Source organism: Bombina bombina, chromosome 3 (genome assembly GCF_027579735.1).
Source record: "Bombina bombina isolate aBomBom1 chromosome 3, aBomBom1.pri, whole genome shotgun sequence".
In the NCBI taxonomy this organism is placed as follows: Eukaryota; Metazoa; Chordata; class Amphibia; order Anura; family Bombinatoridae; genus Bombina; species Bombina bombina.
The window spans coordinates 216128903-216147206 of NC_069501.1; the positions used below are offsets into that span (position 1 = coordinate 216128903).

Genomic DNA, 18304 nt, shown 5'->3' on the forward strand with positions numbered 1-18304 from the left:
CGTTGGGGCTTGGTTAGGAGTCTGAAAATCAGCACAATGTTATTTAAAAATAAACAAAACTATACATTTTTACAAAAACACTCCCAGATGGGCTATATACATGGCTCATCTACAAAACAATTTATGCAAAGAAAAATCTAGTGTACAATGTCCCTTTAATAACTCTTAAGAAGATTTTAAAAGGGAAAACACGATTTATGCTTACCTGATAAATTTCTTTCCGGATATGGAGAGTCCACGTCATCAATTACTGTTGGAAATATCAGTCCTGGCCAGCAGGAGGCGGCAAAGAGCAACACAGCAAAGTTGTTAAGTGTCACTCCCCTACCCACAATCCCCAGTCATTCGAAGGAAAATGGAAATAAGGAATAACACAAAGTGTAGAGGTGCCTGAGTAAAAAAATAACTGTCTTAATAAATAAGGGAGGGGCTGTGGACTCTATATCCGGAAAGAAATAGATCAGGTAAGCATAAATCTTGTTTTCTTTCTTAAGATAAGGAGAGTCCACAACATCAATTACTGTTGGGAACCAATACCCAAGCTAGAGGACACAAATGACTAGGGAGGGAGAACAAGACAGGCAGACCTAAACAGAAGGCACCACCGCTTGAAGAACTTTTCTCCCAATAGAAGCCTCAGCCGAGGCAAAAGTATCAAACTTGTAAAATTTGGAAAAAGTATGCAGAGAGGATCAAGTTGCAGCTTTGCAAATCTGTTCCACAGAAGCTTCATTTTTGAAAGCCCAAGACGACGAAACAGCCCTAGTGGAATGAGCTGTTATTCTCTCAAGCGGCTGCTGTCCAGCAGTCTCATAAGCAAAACGGATCATACTTCTCAACCAAAGAGAAAGAGAAGTAGCAGTAGCTTTCTGACATTTACGCTTTCCAGAGAAAGAAACAAACAGGGAAGAGGACTGACGAAAATCCTTAGTCGCCTGTAGATAAAACTTTAGAGCGCACACAACATCCAGGTTGTGTAACAAACGTTCCTTATGAGGAGGATTAAGACAGAGAAGGAACAACAATCTCCTGATTAATATTTCTATCCAAAACCACTTTAGGAAGAAAACCCAACTCAATACGAAGAACCGCCTTATCAGCATGAAAGGCGAATCACACTGCAAGGCCGAGAGTTCAGAAACTCTCCGAGCAGAAGAAATAGCGATAAGAAACAAAAGCTTCCAAGATAACAACTTAATATCTATGGAATGCAATGGCTCAAACGAGCCTGCTGCAGCACTTTAAGAACAAGGTTAAGGCTCCAAGGAGGAGCAAAATACTTAAACACAGGTCTAATTCTGACCAGGGCCTGACAAATAGATTGAACATCTGGTACATCTGCCAGACGCTTGAGTAACAAAACGGATAACGCAGAAATCTGAACCCTTAAGGTAACTGTTTGATAATCCCTTCTCCAGACCTTCCTGGAGAAAAGACAACATTCTAGGAATCCTGACCCTACTCCAAGAGAAGCCCTTTGATTCACACCAATAAAGGTATTTACGCTATTCCTTAAGGTAAATTTTTCAAGTAATAGGCTTGCGAGCCTGGATCATGGTCTCAATGATCGATCAAAAAATGCACGCTTAGACATAACTAAGTGTTCAATCTCCAAGCAGTCAGCTTCAGAGAAATGAGATTTGGATGAAGGAATAAACCCTGAGTTAGAAGGTCGTTCCTCAGAGGCAACCTCCAAGGTGGCAGAGATGACATCTTCACTAGGTTTGCATACCAGATCCTGTGAGGCTATGCAGGAGCTATTAGAATTACCAACGCTCTCTCCTGTTTGATACGAGCAAAGACTTGAGTAAGGAGAGCAAAACGGAGGAAAAAGAAATGCCAGACTGAAATCCGCCGTATGAAACTGCGCAGTAACGTTTGGTAAAAAAAGGCCCCCTCCAGATGGAGGATTAGCAGTGCAATGGGAAGCTGGATGTGTATAAAAAGATGCATGTAGGGTGTGCACCTCACTGGCCGATGACTCCTCAGAGGTGGACGGCTCAATGGTATCAAACGTGTCAACCTTATTTGATATAATCCCCTTATCAAGGCATATGGAACATAATTGAGAAGGTGGGTATTCCAGAGCTCCCTCACAATATAAACAGGCATTACTCTTTGAAACAGAGGGAGAACCCTCTAGTGAATCAGAATCCTCCATAGCTAAAGTATGATATGCGGAGGATTACAGAAAAAACAAACTTTATTTTAAATAAAACAAACGGCACCTTTCTATCACATGGTGCGCAATGCAGGACCGTCCCTGCTATGAGAAAAAGCGTGCCAAGCTATTAAGCTGCGCAACCTTCAAAGTGAAAGTGAAACCTGTATATTCCATCTCAGCCTATGAGCCCATAAACATCTCACACATAAAGCAGCATAAAATCAAATAAAGCATATATGATTAAACACAACTGTTCATATTCCCCCTCAGGAGATATTAACCCTTGATTCCATATAGATAAAAGGAGCAACACTGTGACCCTGTCTTCTAGCATTTGCAATATGTGTAAAAAAATGAAACGATCTTACCCAATCTATGCCGTGGAACAGAAACACGGTCCTTCAAGTTTGACAGATTGTAGCAGCACTTCTGACTTGGACTTGAGTGAAGAAAGCAGGCAGCGAAACTCGTCAACGCTGATTGCTTAAGGAGTTGTTAATAGGAGTCTGGATGGTTTCGCAGAAAGACTCTGCCTGCATCTCCAGACTAACTTTCGTCAATGCTATCACTGAGAGGCTGACAAGACTACTTAAAACTCCAGTCCCATAGCAAAGAGTACTACCCTCCATGAGAGACTACTCCAAATCTTCTGACACTTCTCTGCCATCCTCCTGTGACGAAAGGCAAAGAATGACTGGGGGATGAGGGAAGTGGTGGAGGTATTTAAGCCTTTGGCTGGGGTGTCTATGCCTCCTCCTTGTGGCCAGGTTCTGTATTACCACAAGTAATCCCTGTATTAAGGAGGAATTTACTTTTGTCACCATGTTTAATCCATTCACATGTAATTTGGGCAAAGTTCAACTGCAACCAAGGATAGGCAATAGATGAGGCACTAATCTTAGAGATTTGTTGGTCGTTATGGACCTACAGGACCATCAGGTTACCTCAAAAATAGCCAGGAAATGACGCTACAAATGTCCAAGCTGCACCACATGTAATAATGATTTCAACAAAACAATTTCATCATCCACACACTAACATTAAAGTGAAGGTAAACTTTGATGTTCACAGTTTTTGTACAAATATTTACCTTTTATTCTGGAAGATGCTCCAGCGCTTCCCCCGCAAGTCTCTTCATACATCACCAATGATGAATCAGGCTTCATCCAATCACGGCGGCTGCTCCCCCCTCCCCCCAAAGAAAACATTGCCTGAGCGGCTTCCAGAATAAAAAGGTATTTGTACAAAAACGGTGAAATGTAAACTTTGATGAATGAAAGTGCCGCTTTTTTTAATAGTATTTTTAAAAACAAGGCACCGATAAATCAAAGTTTACCTTTACTTTAAATATTACCTTACATGTACTATGACATGCATAGTATATGCAATTATCTGTCCATGTGCAAAGTATTATATTGGAAAAACTGGTAACCTACGCGACAGAATGGCAAGCCATAGAACATTAGACAAGCACCATCCAAGGGACAATCAGATTTTCCAGTTGATAAACACTTTTTGCAAGAAAATCATACAGTAGCATCCCTAAAGAATATCATCATTAATCATGTACCCGAACCAAGAACAGGTGGTGACAAAAATAGGATCTTTCTCCAAAAAGAAGCCCTATGGATCTACAGACTGGACACTCTTCAGCCTAAAGGAAGAAGCCAGAGATCTGGAATTTTTTCCCAGTTAACGGATGTACAAAAAAAATCTCCCTTAATCATATTATTGCAGTTACAGCAACCAAGACATGGATAATTTCCCAATCGAGGAGTGGAAATAAACGTTTGTCTAAACCCCTTTTCAGGGCCCATATCAGCCTTAACCAACATACATATCTTTGAGGTTTGAGGTTTCTATCCGTTAACTGGAAAAAAATTCCAGATCTCTGGCTTCTACACCTGTAATACTCATATTTTATATTTGATCAAGTGTCCTTGCTCAAAGATTTACATTGGGGAGTCGAAACGTAGAGTCAGAGACCGGATGAATGAACATAAATCTAACATTCAACGGAAAAATATGGATGCCCCTGTTTCTAATAATTTTTTTGCAGGCAGGTCATTCAATATCCCAACTTAGATTCCAGATCATAGAACATGTTAGGAAACCTAGACGGGTTGGTGATAGATTAAAAACCCTTAAATCCAGAGAGATATTCTGGATCTATACTTTACTGTCCATGTTACCATTGGGAATGAATAAAGAGATTGACTGGAATGTCACTCTATAAACTATAAATTATATGTGATTAAATATTGGTAGTATAGTTTCTTTACTTGTGTGGTTTATGCTATATCCAATGATTATTATGGAGATAAATGTGATATGATAATGTTCTGAATCTTGAAGAAATTTTAATGATTTGTAGAGAGTATTTATAATTATGGATATATGTTTTTCAGGTCTTAATGGGTTAAGATTTCTACTTCTGTGTCCACTAGAGGGGGTGTGTAGATCATGTGAATGTATGCAAAATATTGTTTCCCCTTGAGCAGGTAATTAAGTCCCTCCCCTATGGAAGGGTATAAAATGTGAACAGGGATATGGATATGTATAACCTGATTAAGGTCAATTGCTGACCGAAACGTTGTTGTATGCTGTGATGTCTCACCATTAAAAGATCTCTTGATGCATAAGGGAGGTGCTGTTGCTTTAATTTGAATTTGCTGTGTTGTTAGGGGATCTGTGCAGGGTCCTTGCAACGTGCACCTGGCTATTGGACTGCGAGTGCTGGTCTACATTTGCTGTGTTAAGTACTAAGTATAGCCTGTTCTTGTTTGCGAGGTGTGTCCACCATTAGAGCTGTAGTACGTTTCCTTATCAGGGAGCTTCTATCCCACAGACCAGTTGTGTGCTCCATGTTAGTTTCAAAGTCAAAATAAACAACTTTGTCAAACTGAATTCTTATTTAACATATAATTAAATCATGCACATTCATATGCATGAATGCAATGCTAGATTAATGTCCCTAAATAATATTAGGTTAATATCAGTTATTGCATAATGAAATAATATTGTTAAGCACATCACATAAAAAAAGAAATAGAGCAAGAAAGCTAATAGAGCGTAACACTTACAGTGTTAGGATTTTAGTAGTTTTCCATATAAAAAGCCTCATAACCTAGAACATTTTAAAATTTTAGAACATAATAAAACAATTCATAAGGGACTGGACATACAAATCTAAAAAGAACAAATATATGAACATTTTTATAGACAATGTCACAATTACAGTTATTTTTCATTGTTTTGCTTCTGGTAGTTGTGTATGATCACAATGTCTTTTGTGGATGCTCTTCTTTATTGCAGTTATCAAAATAATTATGTATGAGTCCCTGGGATATAAAGTTGCATCACATGATGTATGAAAGCACCATGATACTGGAGATAAAAGGAGAAAAAACATTAACAGCTAAACCTTTTCCTTAAACTTGAAATATTTTCCAAATAAGAGGTGATAACTCTCTTATCATACATTGCAAGTACACAGTACACTTCATTTCTCATGGTTCCTTTTTTGAAAAATGTGTTTACAGTTATTGTTTAGAATGTTTGTTAATGCATTATATGTTAAAGAGAATATTAAATGTACCAGATAAGGTCAACATTGCTTGATTCAGGCCTGTTGCAGAATCTACTTTTACAGGACTCTCAGACTTGGATGGACTTGATTCTTGATGTTACTTTCCATCTTTTGATATGGGGATGGGATATTTGTAATGTTGGTATATATTAAAAAAAATAAAAAAAATAATATTTAAAAAAACAAACAAACATAATTTATGTAAGAACTTACCTAATATATTCATTTCTTTCATAGTGGCAAGAGTCCATGAGCTAGTGACGTATGGGATATACATTCCTACCTGGAGGGGGCAAAATGCCTATAAATACACCTCCCACCTCACTCATACTTCAGTTTAACGTATAGCTAAGAAGTGAGGTGTAAAAGGAGTAAAAACCATACAAAAAGAGGAACTGGAAAAAATAATGTGCTTTATACAAAAAAATCATAACCACAAAAAAAGGGTGGGTCTCATGGACTCTTGCCACTATGAAAGACATGAATTTATCAGGTAAGTTCTTACATAAATTATGTTTTCTTTCATGTAAGTGGCAAGAGTCCATGAGCTAGTGACGTATGGGATATAATACCCAAGATGTGGAAGTTCACAAATCCCGAGAGAGAGAGGGATAAAATAAAAAACAGAATTTATGTTTACCTGATAAATTACTTTCTCCAACGGTGTGTCCGGTCCACGGCGTCATCCTTACTTGTGGGATATTCTCTTCCCCAACAGGAAATGGCAAAGAGCCCAGCAAAGCTGGTCACATGATCCCTCCTAGGCTCCGCCTACCCCAGTCATTCGACCGACGTTAAGGAGGAATATTTGCATAGGAGAAACCATATGATACCGTGGTGACTGTAGTTAAAGAAAATAAATTATCAGACCTGATTAAAAAACCAGGGCGGGCCGTGGACCGGACACACCGTTGGAGAAAGTAATTTATCAGGTAAACATAAATTCTGTTTTCTCCAACATAGGTGTGTCCGGTCCACGGCGTCATCCTTACTTGTGGGAACCAATACCAAAGCTTTAGGACACGGATGATGGGAGGGAGCAAATCAGGTCACCTAGATGGAAGGCACCACGGCTTGCAAAACCTTTCTCCCAAAAATAGCCTCAGAAGAAGCAAAAGTATCAAACTTGTAAAATTTGGTAAAAGTGTGCAGTGAAGACCAAGTCGCTGCCCTACATATCTGATCAACAGAAGCCTCGTTCTTGAAGGCCCATGTGGAAGCCACAGCCCTAGTGGAATGAGCTGTGATTCTTTCGGGAGGCTGCCGTCCGGCAGTCTCGTAAGCCAATCTGATGATGCTTTTAATCCAAAAAGAGAGAGAGGTAGAAGTTGCTTTTTGACCTCTCCTTTTACCGGAATAAACAACAAACAAGGAAGATGTTTGTCTAAAATCCTTTGTAGCGTCTAAATAGAATTTTAGAGCGCGAACAACATCCAAATTGTGCAACAAACGTTCCTTCTTTGAAACTGGTTTCGGGCACAGAGAAGGTACGATAATCTCCTGGTTAATGTTTTTGTTAGAAACAACTTTTGGAAGAAAACCAGGTTTAGTACGTAAAACCACCTTATCTGCATGGAACACCAGATAAGGAGGAGAACACTGCAGAGCAGATAATTCTGAAACTCTTCTAGCAGAAGAAATTGCAACCAAAAACAAAACTTTCCAAGATAATAACTTAATAACAACGGAATGTAAGGGTTCAAACGGAACCCCCTGAAGAACTGAAAGAACTAAGTTGAGACTCCAAGGAGGAGTCAAAGGTTTGTAAACAGGCTTGATTCTAACCAGAGCCTGAACAAAGGCTTGAACATCTGGCACAGCTGCCAGCTTTTTGTGAAGTAACACAGACAAGGCAGAAATCTGTCCCTTCAGGGAACTTGCAGATAATCCTTTTTCCAATCCTTCTTGAAGGAAGGATAGAATCTTAGGAATCTTAACCTTGTCCCAAGGGAATCCTTTAGATTCACACCAACAGATATATTTTTTCCAAATTTTGTGGTAAATCTTTCTAGTTACAGGCTTTCTGGCCTGAACAAGAGTATCGATAACAGAATCTGAGAACCCTCGCTTCGATAAGATCAAGCGTTCAATCTCCAAGCAGTCAGCTGGAGTGAGACCAGATTCGGATGTTCGAACGGACCTTGAACAAGAAGGTCTCGTCTCAAAGGTAGCTTCCATGGTGGAGCCGATGACATATTCACCAGATCTGCATACCAAGTCCTGCGTGGCCACGCAGGAGCTATCAAGATCACCGACGCCCTCTCCTGATTGATCCTGGCTACCAGCCTGGGGATGAGAGGAAACGGCGGGAATACATAAGCTAGTTTGAAGGTCCAAGGTGCTACTAGTGCATCCACTAGAGCCGCCTTGGGATCCCTGGATCTGGACCCGTAGCAAGGAACTTTGAAGTTCTGACGAGAGGCCATCAGATCCATGTCTGGAATGCCCCACAGTTGAGTGATTTGGACAAAGATTTCCGGATGGAGTTCCCACTCCCCCGGATGCAATGTCTGACGACTCAGAAAATCCGCTTCCCAATTTTCCACTCCTGGGATGTGGATTGCAGACAGGTGGCAGGAGTGAGACTCCCCCCATTGAATGATTTTGGTCACTTCTTCCATCGCCAGGGAACTCCTTGTTCCCCCCTGATGGTTGATGTACGCAACAGTTGTCATGTTGTCTGATTGAAACCGTATGAACTTGGCCCTCGCTAGCTGAGGCCAAGCCTTGAGAGCATTGAATATCGCTCTCAGTTCCAGAATATTTATCGGTAGAAGAGATTCTTCCCGAGACCAAAGACCCTGAGCTTTCAGGGATCCCCAGACCGCGCCCCAGCCCATCAGACTGGCGTCGGTCGTGACAATGACCCACTCTGGTCTGCGGAAGGTCATCCCTTGTGACAGGTTGTCCAGGGACAGCCACCAACGGAGTGAGTCTCTGGTCCTCTGATTTACTTGTATCCTCGGAGACAAGTCTGTATAGTCCCCATTCCACTGACTGAGCATGCACAGTTGTAATGGTCTTAGATGAATGCGCGCAAAAGGAACTATGTCCATTGCCGCTACCATCAAACCTATCACTTCCATGCACTGCGCTATGGAAGGAAGAGGAACGGAATGAAGTATCCGACAAGAGTCTAGAAGTCTTGTTTTTCTGGCCTCTGTCAGAAAAATCCTCATTTCTAAGGAGTCTATTATTGTTCCCAAGAAGGGAACCCTTGTCGACGGAGATAGAGAACTCTTTTCCACGTTCACTTTCCATCCGTGAGATCTGAGAAAGGCCAGGACGATGTCCGTGTGAGCCTTTGCTTGAGGAAGGGACGACGCTTGAATCAGAATGTCGTCCAAGTAAGGTACTACAGCAATGCCCCTTGGTCTTAGCACAGCTAGAAGGGACCCTAGTACCTTTGTGAAAATCCTTGGAGCAGTGGCTAATCCGAAAGGAAGCGCCACGAACTGGTAATGCTTGTCCAGGAATGCGAACCTTAGGAACCGATGATGTTCCTTGTGGATAGGAATATGTAGATACGCATCCTTTAAATCCACCGTGGTCATGAATTGACCTTCCTGGATGGAAGGAAGAATTGTTCAAATGGTTTCCATCTTGAACGATGGAACCTTGAGAAACTTGTTTAAGATCTTGAGATCTAAGATTGGTCTGAACGTTCCCTCTTTTTTGGGAACTATGAACAGATTGGAGTAGAACCCCATCCCTTGTTCTCCTAATGGAACAGGATGAATCACTCCCATTGTTAACAGGTCTTCTACACAATGTAAGAATGCCTGTCTTTTTATGTGGTCTGAAGACAACTGAGACCTGTGGAACCTCCCCCTTGGGGGAAGCCCCTTGAATTCCAGAAGATAACCTTGGGAGACTATTTCTAGTGTCCAAGGATCCAGAACATCTCTTGCCCAAGCCTGAGCGAAGAGAGAGAGTCTGCCCCCCACCAGATCCGGTCCCGGATCGGGGGCCAACATTTCATGCTGTCTTGGTAGCAGTGGCAGGTTTCTTGGCCTGCTTTCCCTTGTTCCAGCCTTGCATTGGTCTCCAAGCTTGCTTGGCTTGAGAAGTATTACCCTCTTGCTTAGAGGACGTAGCACTTTGGGCTGGTCCGTTTCTACAAAAGGGACGAAAATTAGGTTTATTTTTGGCCTTGAAAGGCCGATCCTGAGGAAGGGCATGGCCCTTACCCCCAGTGATATCAGAGATAATCTCTTTCAAGTCAGGGCCAAACAGCGTTTTCCCCTTGAAAGGAATGTTAAGTAGCTTGTTCTTGGAAGACGCATCAGCTGACCAAGATTTCAACCAAAGCGCTCTGCGCGCCACAATAGCAAACCCAGAATTCTTAGCCGCTAACCTAGCCAATTGCAAAGTGGCGTCTAGGGTGAAAGAATTAGCCAATTTGAGAGCATTGATTCTGTCCATAATCTCCTCATAAGGAGGAGAATCACTATCGACCGCCTTTACCAGCTCATCGAACCAGAAACATGCGGCTGTAGCGACAGGGACAATGCATGAAATTGGTTGTAGAAGGTAACCCTGCTGAACAAACATCTCTTTAAGTAAACCTTCTAATTTTTTATCCATAGGATCTTTGAAAGCACAACTATCTTCTATGGGTATAGTGGTGCGTTTGTTTAAAGTGGAAACCGCTCCCTCGACCTTGGGGACTGTCTGCCATAAGTCCTTTCTGGGGTCGACCATAGGAAACAATTTTTTAAATATGGGGGGAGGGACGAAAGGAATACCGGGCCTTTCCCATTCTTTATTTACAATGTCCGCCACCCGCTTGGGTATAGGAAAAGCTTCTGGGAGCCCCGGGACCTCTAGGAACTTGTCCATTTTACATAGCTTCTCTGGGATGACCAAATTGTCACAATCATCCAGAGTGGATAATACCTCCTTAAGCAGAGCGCGGAGATGTTCCAACTTAAATTTAAACGTAATCACATCAGGTTCAGCTTGTTGAGAAATGTTCCCTGAATCAGTAATTTCTCCCTCAGACAAAACCTCCCTGGCCCCATCAGACTGGTTTAGGGGCCCTTCAGAACCATTATTATCAGCGTCGTCATGCTCTTCAGTATCTAAAACAGAGCAGTCGCGCTTACGCTGATAAGTGTGCATTTTGGCTAAAATGTTTTTGACAGAATTATCCATTACAGCCGTTAATTGATGCATAGTAAGGAGTATTGGCGCGCTAGATGTACTAGGGGCCTCCTGAGTGGGCAAGACTCGTGTAGACGAAGGAGGGAATGATGCAGTACCATGCTTACTCCCCTCACTTGAGGAATCATCTTGGGCATCATTGTCATTGTCACATAAATCACATTTATTTAAATGAGAAGGAACTCTGGCTTCCCCACATTCAGAACACAGTCTATCTGGTAGTTCAGACATGTTAAACAGGCATAAACTTGATAACAAAGTACAAAAAACGTTTTAAAATAAAACCGTTACTGTCACTTTAAATTTTAAACTGAACACACTTTATTACTGCAATTGCGAAAAAATATGAAGGAATTGTTCAAAATTCACCACAGTGTCTTAAAGCCTTAAAAGTATTGCACACCAAATTTGGAAGCTTTAACCCTTAAAATAACGGAACCGGAGCCGTTTTTAACTTTAACCCCTTTACAGTCCCTGGTATCTGCTTTGCTGAGACCCAACCAAGCCCAAAGGGGAATACGATACCAAATGACGCCTTCAGAAAGTCTTTTCTATGTATCAGAGCTCCTCACACATGCGACTGCATGTCATGCCTCTCAAAAACAAGTGCGCAACACCGGCGCGAAAATGAGGCTCTGCCTATGATTTGGGAAAGCCCCTAAAGAATAAGGTGTCTAAAAAAGTGCCTGCCGATATAATCTTATCAAAATACCCAGATTAAATGATTCCTCAAGGCTAAATATGTGTTAATAATGAATCGATTTAGCCCAGAAAAAGTCTACAGTCTTAATAAGCCCTTGTGAAGCCCTTATTTACTATCTTAATAAACATGGCTTACCGGATCCCATAGGGAAAATGACAGCTTCCAGCATTACATCGTCTTGTTAGAATGTGTCATACCTCAAGCAGCAAGAGACTGCTCACTGTTCCCCCAACTGAAGTTAATTCCTCTCAACAGTCCTGTGTGGAACAGCCATGGATTTTAGTAACGGTTGCTAAAATCATTTTCCTCATACAAACAGAAATCTTCATCTCTTTTCTGTTTCTGAGTAAATAGTACATACCAGCACTATTTTAAAATAACAAACTCTTGATTGAATAATAAAAACTACAGTTAAACACTAAAAAACTCTAAGCCATCTCCGTGGAGATGTTGCCTGTACAACGGCAAAGAGAATGACTGGGGTAGGCGGAGCCTAGGAGGGATCATGTGACCAGCTTTGCTGGGCTCTTTGCCATTTCCTGTTGGGGAAGAGAATATCCCACAAGTAAGGATGACGCCGTGGACCGGACACACCTATGTTGGAGAAACAGCTATTTCCGCTCAGAAATTAGATCCCAAAAAAAAAAAAAAAAATTTTTTTTAAGTTTTCTTAAAAAGTTTCCAAAAAAACTCAAATCAAAGGCATTAGAATCAAGCTGAGACAACTGCCTGAAGAACCTTTCTACCAAAGGCTGCTACTGAAGAAGCAAACACATAAAAATGGTAACATTTAGTAAGTGTATGCAAAGACGACCAAAAAGTCTTTCTGAAATCTTAAGTAGCTTCAACATATTTCAAAACTCTTACCACATCCAAAGAATGTAAAGACCCTTCAAGAGTATTCTTAAAATTAGGACACAAAGAAGGAACAACAATTTCCTTATTGATGTTGTTAGAATTCACAACTTTAGGTAAAAATGTAAACGAAGTCCTCAAAACAACTTTATCTTGATAGAAAAACAAAGACTCACAAAAGAGAGCAGACAATACAGAAACTCTTCAAGCAGAAGAGATAGCCAAAATTAAAAACACTTTACAAGAAAGTAATTGAATGACCAGAGAATACATAGACTCAAAAGGAGGAGCCTGAAAGATCTTAACTGAGACTCCAAAGGAGGAGAAATAAATTTAAAAACAGGTTTAAATACGAACCAAAACCTTAACAAAACAGTGAATATCAGGAAGTTAAGCAATCTTTCTATGAAATAAGACAGAAAGGGCAGAAAATGTGTCCTTCCAAAGAATTTGCAGACAAAACGTTAATCCAAACCAACCTGAAAAAACTGTAAAATCCTAGGAATTCTAAAAGAATGCCAAGAATAATCATTAGTTAAACATCATGAAATATAAGTTTTCCAAACCCGAAAATAAAATCTACTAGAAACAGACTTACGAGCCTGTATCATAGTGCTAAAAACTGAGTCAGAGAAACATTTATGACTAAACACTTAAGCATTTCATTTCCAAACTTTCAAATTTAGAAATTTGAGATCCTATGGAAAAAAGGGTTGGTAAAAATCCAAGAACTGCTAAAGCATCTAATATCTTCGACTGAGGATCCTTGAACCTGGAAAAGAATCTGGAAAACTTCTTGTTTAGACGAGAGACCATCAGATCTATTTCTGGAAGACCGCACATCTGTACAAGATGAAAAAAACACATCTGAATGGAGAGCACTCACCCAGATATAAAGTCTGATGGCTGTGATAATCCCCTTCCCAATTGTCTACATCTGAGATATGAATTGCAGAAATTAGACAAGAGTTGGATTCCGTCCAAGCAAGTATCCAAGATACTTCCTCCATAACTGAAGGACTGTGAGAGTCCCTCCTTGATGCTTGACAAATGCCATTGTTGTGATAGTTTTTTTTTTTTTTTTTTAAATGTAAAAGTTGTCTCTTCAAAAGAAGCCACGCCTTAAGAGCCCTGAATATAGCATGGAGTTCTAAAATATTGATTGGTAACCTCGCCTCCTGAGGTTTCCATACCCCTAGTGCTGTCAGAGACACTCAGACAGCTCCCCCACCTGAAAAACTTGCATCTGTTGATAATACAGTCCAGGTAGGGACGAACAAAGGAGGCCCCCTGAACAATAAGGTGATAGTCAAACCACCAAATTAGAGGGGGAAAAAAGTGTTGGGATTTAAGTATATCAGTTGAAATAACTGAAAATAATCCCTGCACCTATGGTGCAACATGCAAAGCTTTAGAGGCCCCAAATAAAACAAGTAAAGAGGATCGCACCTGATGCTGCAGTCATGAGACCAAAAACTTTCATGCACATAACCACTGAAGGAAAAAATAGAGACTGAAGGTTTAGACAAACTAAAATTAACTTCATTCGTTTCTAGTCTATCAGAGAAAGAATCAGACACTAAACTGTATCTGGAAACCTAAAAAGGTGACCCTTGTCTAAGGAATCAAGAAACACTATTGTAAATTGATCCTCCAACTATGTCTTGAGGAAACCACACTAGGTGTTTCAAGTGAGATTCTGCTGAATGAAAAGATTAAAGCTAGTCCAAATATCATCCAAATATGGAAACACCACAATACCCTGCTCTCTGAATATAGATAAAAACAGAATTTATGCTTACCTGATAAATTACTTTCTCCAACGTTGTGTCCGGTCCACGGCGTCATCCTTACTTGTGGGAATATCTCTTCCCCAACAGGAAATGGCAAAGAGTCCCAGCAAAGCTGGCCATATAGTCCCTCCTAGGCTCCGCCCACCCCAGTCATTCGACCGACGGACAGGAGGAAAATATAGGAGAAACCAAATGGTACTGTGGTGACTGTAGTTAGAGAAAATAATTCATCAGACCTGATTAAAAAAACAGGGCGGGCCGTGGACCGGACACACCGTTGGAGAAAGTAATTTATCAGGTAAGCATAAATTCTGTTTTCTCCAACATTGGTGTGTCCGGTCCACGGCGTCATCCTTACTTGTGGGAACCAATACCAAAGCTTTAGGACACGGATGAAGGGAGGGAGCAAATCAGGTCACCTAAATGGAAGGCACCACGGCTTGCAAAACCTTTCTCCCAAAAATAGCCTCCAAAGAAGCAAAAGTATCAAATTTGTAAAATTTGGCAAGTGTGCAGTGAAGACCAAGTCGCTGCCTTACATATCTGGTCAATAGAAGCCTCGTTCTTGAAGGCCCATGTGGAAGCCACAGCCCTAGTGGAGTGAGCTGTGATTCTTTCAGGAGGCTGCCGTCCGGCAGTCTCATAAGCCAATCGGATGATGCTTTTAAGCCAAAAGGAAAGAGAGGTAGAAGTCGCTTTTTGACCTCTCCTTTTACCAGAATAGACAACAAACAAAGAAGATGTTTGTCTGAAATCTTTTGTAGCCTCTAAATAGAATTTTAGAGCACGGACTACGTCCAAATTGTGTAACAAACGTTCCTTCTTTGAAACTGGATTCGGACATAAAGAAGGTACAACTATCTCCTGGTTAATATTCTTGTTACCAAAATTCAAAGTCAATGACTCAGCACACAACGGTCCCTTTGCCAGCTACTCAAGAGACCCACTCCAGTCTCTGAAGCATCAATCCAAGAAAAATCCAAAGAGAGAAGCAGCAAAAAATGTGTTTATTGGGCACAACACAACATTAACAGCAACGTTTCGGTATTGCTACCTTATTCATGCTAAACATCATACTGGAATGATTCTATTTATACCTAAACACCACTAGGTGGCGCTGCAAATGCAACTTCCTATTAACCCTTTACATCAAAATAATTAAACCTTTTACATCAAAATAATTAAAAACAATTCTACAATGTATTCATTATAATTAAGTTACAATCATAATAACACATATAATACAGTGTATTTATAGAATCATATTACAATCTCAATTACAGACTGATAAATAGAAAATTAACTTATAGAAAAACAGGCATATCAAGATCTTTATTTAACCCATTCGGTTCCATAGTGCCTAATTTCCAAATCCAAAAACTTTCTCTCTGTTTAAGGAGAAGTTCTCTATTCCCTAACCTTCTTGGCATTTCTATTTTCTCAATAATTTGAAAACGCAATTGCCCAATTGAATGGCCCATTTCCACAAAATGCTGTGCTACTGGTGGTTTTAAGTTCTTAGTTCTAATGGAGCTTTTATGTTCAATTATCCTATCTTTGATAGTCCTAGTCGTCTCTCCGACATAGCACCGCCCACATGGGCATTTAATTAAGTAAACCACATAGGTGGTTAAGCATGTGTGAAAGCCATTAATTTTGAACTTCTTTCCAGTAATTGGATGAAAAAATGTGGGCCCTTTAGTCATGTTGTTACAACAAGAGCATCCCAAGCAGGGAAAACACCCCTCATTCTTACTTTTAATGAATTTTTGTGTTGATTTAATATTTGTCCCTATGTCTGCTCTAACTAGTTGTTGTTTCAAATTAAAACTCTGTTTATACGCTGGCATGGGTAAATTCTTAAATTCCTTAATTTGGGGGTTACATTCAGAGAGTATTGACCAGTGCTTCCTCAGAATGCGTTGGATTTGGTTAGACTGGGAATTAAATTCAGATACAAATATGAGGCGCTCCTCTTTATTATTTTGCTTCTGTTTTACATTCAGTAAACTTTCTCTAGAGACTGAAAGCGCATGATTAATTTCGGCTTCTAATATATCTGATGGGTATCCTCTTTTAGTAAATCTGTCTGCCATTTCTATCATTCTTGTTTTTAATAAATTGTCATCAGTAATAATTCTGCGGGCTCGTAAAAATTGACTACGGGGGAGGGCCTTAAGGAGTGATCCAGGATGAGCACTATCAAAGTGCAATAAACTATTTCTATCTGTCTCCTTCCTAAACAGATCTACCTTCAGCTCTCTTCCATTTTTAATAATCCTAGTGTCAAGAAAAGTAATATCGCTTTCACTCCAAGTGAACTTGAATTTTATATGGCTAGATGCTCCATTTATATCTTCCACAAACTTCAATAGGGATCCAACGTCGCCCCACCATATCCCAAAGATATCATCGATATAGCGCCACCAGCAGGCGCCATACCGATGAAACCTAGGATTGGAAAAAAGAAATTTCTCTTCGAACACATTCATAAAAATGTTAGCATAATTTGGGGCGACGTTGGACCCCATTGCAGTACCCTGTATCTGAAGGAAATACTCATCTCCAAATAAAAAATAATTACAATAAAGAATCAATTCCAATAGCTGAAGAAGAAAGTGAATTTGAGCTTTAGAATAGTTTTTATCCATATCTAATACCATCTTAACAGCGCCCATACCGCTCTCATGAGTAATTGATGTATATAAACTTTCTACATCTAAGCTATATAGAATGAATTTATCAGATGCGAGATCCAAGGCCCACATTTTTTCATCCAATTACTGGAAAGAAGTTCAAAATTAATGGCTTTCACACATGCTTAACCACCTATGTGGTTTACTTAATTAAATGCCCATGTGGGCGGGGCTATGTCGGAGAGACGACTAGGACTATCAAAGATAGGATAATTGAACATAAAAGCTCCATTAGAACTAAGAACTTAAAAGCACCAGTAGCACAGCATTTTGTGGAAATGGGCCATTCAATCGGGCAATTGCGTTTTCAAATTATTGAGAAAATAGAAATGCCAAGAAGGTTAGGGAATAGAGAACTTCTCCTTAAACAGAGAGAAAGTTTTTGGATTTGGAAATTAGGCACTATAGAACCGAATGAGTTAAAGAAAGATCTTGATATGTCTGTTTTTCTATAAGTTAATTTTCTATTTATCAGTCTGTAATTGAGATTGTAATATGATTCTATAAATACACTGTATTATATGTGTTATTATGATTGTAACTTAATTATAATGAATACATTGTAGAATTGTTTTTAATTATTTTGATGTAAAAGGTTTAATTATTTTGATGTAAAGGGTTAATAGGAAGTTGCATTTGCAGCGCCACCTAGAGGTGTTTAGGTATAAATAGAATCATTCCAGTATGATGTTTAGCATGAATAAAGTAGCAATACCGAAACGTTGCTGTTAATGTTGTGCCCAATAAACACATTTTTTGCTGCTACTCTCTTTGGATTTTTCTTGGATTAATATTCTTGTTAGAAACAACCTTTGGAAGAAAACCAGGCTTAGTACGCAAAACCACCTTATCTGCATGGAACACCAGATAGGGCGGAGAACACTGCAGAGCAGATAACTCTGAAACTCTTCTAGCAGAAGAAATAGCAACCAAAAACAAAACTTTCCAAGATAGTAACATAATATCTATGGAATGTAAAGGTTCAAACGGAACCCCTTGAAGAACTGAAAGAACTAGATTCAGACTCCAGGGAGGAGTCAAAGGTCTGTAAACAGGCTTGATCCTAACCAGAGCCTGAACAAATGCTTGAACATCTGGCACAGCTGCCAGTCTTGTGTAGTAAGACAGATAAAGCAGAGATCTGTCCCTTTAAAGAACTTGCAGATAATCCTTTCTCCAAACCTTCTTGTAGAAAGGAGAGAATCTTAGGAATTTTTTAGCTTATTCCATGGGAATCCTTTGGATTCACACCAACAAATATATCTTTTCCATATTTTATGGTAAATCTTTCTAGTTACCGGTTTTCTGGCCTGAACCAGAGTATCTATCACAGAATCT

The 18304-nt window shown here is 40.0% G+C and overlaps 1 protein-coding gene across 2 annotated transcripts in view; it reads right to left on the bottom strand.

Annotated features, from left to right (window-relative positions):
* Positions 1–18304, bottom strand: part of GOSR1 (golgi SNAP receptor complex member 1) — a 322620-nt gene that overhangs the window by 165116 nt on the left and 139200 nt on the right. The window lies entirely within an intron of this gene.